This window comes from Gossypium arboreum, chromosome 3 (genome assembly GCF_025698485.1).
Source record: "Gossypium arboreum isolate Shixiya-1 chromosome 3, ASM2569848v2, whole genome shotgun sequence".
NCBI lineage: Eukaryota > Viridiplantae > Streptophyta > Magnoliopsida > Malvales > Malvaceae > Gossypium > Gossypium arboreum.
The window spans coordinates 126,885,596-126,890,330 of NC_069072.1; the positions used below are offsets into that span (position 1 = coordinate 126,885,596).

Here is a 4,735-nt window from a genome sequence, read left to right on the forward strand (position 1 = left end):
GGTGGTGGCGATGAGATGTGAAGGTGCTGACAAATCTGATGAAGAGTAGCATCAATGTGATCAAAGCACTGAAAACACTGCTACTTAAATCGAGTAAGGTGCTTAGAGATATCAGAGTATGAAGCCACCGCATGAACTGGACGATAGATGGGTGATGGCTGAGACGGTGGGTCCTCATGACGTGGAGGGACATCATCAGTAATGTCTTCTGGGTCCTCCTCTTCAGTGGACTGGACGAGGCGGTACTGAGGAGGGTAAGTTCCACGTCGTTTCTCGAGCATCCTCATATGTAGCATACTCGAGATGCCTTGAGGGGACATATGACCAATGAGAGTGAGGGAGGATGATTGTGTTGCTGTGTTGAGGAGCCCGAAGTGCCGTGCCAGTCGAGTCACAGAGAGGCTAATGGTGATAACTCCTCTCCTATGCCACTCCGTCTGATGGCGGATGGCGAGAGTAATGAAATAGGCGAGGTCGAAGACGTGCCTGTTTTCCATGCTCTATAAAAAGTAGGCGTCGTGAGTGTTGATGATGCCGGTGCTCTCTCGCCGCCCTGTCAGAGTGTGGGCTAAGATGGCGTGTAGGTACCACAGGGATGGGGTGAGGGCTGATGCCTTAGAGCAGTTAGGATTATAGGTGGCTGAGGCAGGGACGAAGTCCTTCCAGCATTTGGAGAGAGAGTAGTGGATGTGGCGATAGAGGGTGTCAAGTTCGTTGTCATCCATGAACTCCTCCATATACAGCCCTAGTGCAATTCTAAACTTCGGTACGCTCAACTGGCGCGCTAGACCACTGAGGTGGAATTGGACCGTTCTAGGATCGTCGCAGTTTATCATGACGACTTGAAGATGGAAGGTCGAGTAGAGTTCCATTGTGAGCTCGAGGTACGTCGGCTCGATGATCTCAAAGAAAAGCCTCCACAGGTCAGTCGTTAGGAGGGCTCGGACCATGTTAGCCATTTGAATTTGTTTAAGTGCAGCCCAGTCAATGCAGTGGCCTACACCTAGGGGTCGGACCCGTAATATCTGAAATAGTTCCTCTTGGGGTCCAAAGGGAAACTGGAGGAAAGGGTAACGGATCTCAGCGGTAGGACCTGAGGATGACGTTGCTCCTTTCCTTTTCTTCGAAGAGGGGATGGTAGTCTCCTTGCCACGTGAGGTTGACATAGTATACCTGCAATGGCAAGACAAAATAAAAAATAAAATTACTCCCCAGCAATAGCATAGAAAATATGCATGGTAAAACTATTAGAGATACTTCATAGAAGTCATGTACTAAAGAACAACTATATTAAAAATAACCCAATCAGATATATTAAGTCATTACTATGAATAGGACTACGAGAGTAATGCTAACGGAAATATCTATTGAATGAATGCATGTGGGTTTAATAAGTATGAAATATGGTGTGGGTAAGCATGAAATCTATGGAAACAAGAAAAGTGGATAAATGCAGCAAAATGTATCAATTAAAATGGTAAATTTCTTAACAAAGAGCATAAGTATTCTATCATTATAACTATGATTATTTACTCAAAATAAAACAAAATATCATCAAATAAGTAAAAGAATGAAGATAATAGAGGGAAAAAATGTACAAACGTAAGAGGGAGGAGCTTTGGGTTGTCAAAGGTGGTGCTGTGGACGGCGCACGGGCGTGGCAGGTAGGGCATGTGAAGTTGCAGCGGCTAGGGTTAGAGATTTTGGGGAAGGGGTGATGAATAGTAAGGGGTTTATATAGATTTTGGGGCACACGGTCGTGGGGCACCCCCGTGTGCCCTTATTTCAGCCCGTGTTTATTGTAATTTTCAAATTTGGGCGTGTCTGAAATTCTTCACACGCCCGTGCTCTTTGGACGTGTTGGTGCACACGTCCGTGTCATACGACCGTGTTCTGCTTCGCTCTCTTCTCCAATGCCCTTGTATAGATGTCCACGCCCGTGTTCTTTTTTCAGTCTTGAGCACGGTTGATAGGACATGCTCATGCTAAATTCTCAGTTTCAACTATGGTTTATAGACATGGGCGTGTCGCACGCCTGTGTTGGTTTGAAAGACTCGCCCACGGCTACATCGCACGGCCATGGCAACTTATCGCATCCCGTGTTAAGAAAAAACTTTGCCCTGTTTTCACACGGCTGTATCGCACGGCTGTGTCTCCTCCCATGGTGTGAGCACGGCCTAAGGCATGTCCGTGTGCTTGGCCGTGTAGATTAGAAAACCTGTGTTTCAATGATCAGTTAGTGATTAGATGTAAAAAACTAAAATTTTAAAAAAGTTAACATCATTAATGCTCGGGTTGCCTCCCGAAAAGCACTTATTTATAGTCTAAGCTCGACTTACCTTTCTGTTGCATGGTCATTGTGATGTGAGGAGTTCACACTCCTCATCCCTGCTTTCAATTTTATCAAAATAAGGTTTAAGACGAGTACTGTTTACCTTAAAAGTGCCGAGTTTGGGATGAATTACCTCGACTGTACCATATGGGAAAATGTTGAGTACTGTAAGAGGGATTGCTCCGTTAGGTTCAGACGTAGCAATACGAGGGTCTGCCGCATCTAGTAGTACTTTATCTCCAACCTTAAGTTGATTTGGTGAAATATTGAGCTCGTCACGGCATGGTTTTGGTTTATCGTGTGTCCTCGATTTATGTGTCAGCCATTCATCTAGTTTCTCGAGTTGTAGCCTTCGTTCTTCATAAATAGGTCCTTTGTCGTTACTCGAACATGGCTCAGGTGTGTTCTTTGAACGTGTTTCCTGCCAGGAAGGTTTCACCACATGATCAGTTTTAATAGTATGATTTATACAACCACCTTCAATTTTTGATGTGTTATTCGAATTACGAGCTTAAAGGGTGATTGTTTCGTCTCCCACACGAAGTGTGAGTTCACCTGTGACAACATCAATTATTGTTCTAGCAGTTGCTAAAAAGGGCTCCCTAAAATTAAAGGAACGTTACTATCCTCCTCTATGTCTAGAACAACGAAATCAACTGGGAATATAAATTTGTCAATTTTGATGAGTACATCTTCAATAATAACCCTAGGAAATCTAATTGTTTTATCGGTTAATTGAATACTCATCTTAGTTTGTTTGGGTTTCCCAAGACCTAGTTGCTTAAACATTTTGTAAGGCATGACATTGATGCTAGCCCCTAAATCAGCCAAAGTATTATTAACATCTAAGCTACCAATTAAGCAAGGAATTGTAAAACTCTCTGGATCTTTTAATTTGTTGGGTAGCTTATTCTATAGAATAGTTGAGCAAGCTACGTTCAACTCCACATGCGACGCTTCATCCAACTTTCACTTGTTTCCTAAAAGCTCCTTTAAAAACTTGACTGCGTTCGGCATCTGCAAAAGGGCTTCAATAAACGGTAAGTTAATGTGTAATTTCTTTAATAGTTTAAGGAGTTTACCAAATTGTTCATCTGTGTGGTCTTTCTTTGTCGCATTTGGGTATGACACTCGTGGTTTGTACTCTTTACTTACCGGTTTCTACTCGATGTGGTTTACCTTACCTTTACCTTTACTTACCACAGTTTCTTGCCTCGGTTCTGGTTTAGATGTAACTAACCGTTCCTCATCTTGAATGGCAATCGCATTGAGTTGCTCCCTTGGGTTAGATTCAGTGTTACTCAGTAGGCTACCTTGTGGTTATTCAGATATCAATTTAGCGAGCTGGCCTATCTGAGTTTCGAGCCCTTGGATCGACGCTTGTTGATTTTTAAATGCTGTCTCGGTATTCTGGAAACGAGTTTCTGACACCAAGATGAATTTTGTTAGCATCTCCTCGAGGTTCGACTTTTTCTCTTGCTGGTAAGGTTGCTGTTAGAAACCTGGAAATGGTGGTGGTCTTTGATTCCCTTGGCCTCCCCATGAGAAATTTGGGTGGTTCTTCCATCCTGTATTGTAAGTGTTACTATAGGGATTATTTTGAGGTCGAGGATTATTACCCATATAATTTAATTGCTCGTTTTTCATGTTGTGGCCATAGGGTGGGCATTCTGAATTGCTCAATTCTCCCCCACTTGCATTGCATTGCATTACTGGGTGAACCTGTGAAGAACCAAAAAAACTATTAATTTTTCTATTCAAAAGTTCTACCTGATTAGAAAGCATGGTGACCTAATCAACATTAAAAACCCCAGCTGCTTTCATCGGTTTTGTCCTCATGACTTGCTATTGATAATTATTTAGTGACATCTCTTCTATAAATTCATAAGCATCTCCAGGTGTCTTATTATTGATAGTTCCTCCAACAGCTGCGTCAATCATCTGTCTAGTCGAAGGATTCAGGCCATTGTGAAACGTTTGAACCTGTAGCCAGAGTGGTAACCCATGGTGAGGACATCTTCTTAAAAGGTCCTTGTATCTCTCCCATGCATCATAGAGTGTTTCTATATTCATTTGCATAAATGAAGAGATATCATTACGTAATTTGTCTGTTTTAGTCGGCGAAAAATATTTTAATAAAAATTTTTTGGTCATTTGTTCCCAAGCAGTGATTGACCCTTGTGGTAACGAGTTCAACCACTATTTAGCTTTGTTCCTCAATGAAAAAGGGAATAACTGAAGGCGAATGGCATCAGTAGAAATGCCATTGATTTTAAATGTATCACAAAACTCTAGAAAATTTTCCAAGTGGTTGTTTGGATCATCATCCTGCAAACCATCAAACTGAACAAATTGCTGTATCATTTCAATTGTGTTAGGTTTCAGTTCAAAATTATTTGCAGC

General features: G+C 42.2%; 1 non-coding gene across 1 annotated transcript; it reads left to right on the forward strand.

The window, feature by feature from the left end:
- The first annotated feature begins 4,331 nt into the window (after positions 1-4,331).
- LOC128291062 (small nucleolar RNA R71) lies at positions 4,332-4,438 on the forward strand. The gene has a single exon (XR_008280839.1). It is a non-coding gene; the product is annotated as a small nucleolar RNA R71 (small nucleolar RNA).
- Positions 4,439-4,735: the final 297 nt, after the last annotated feature.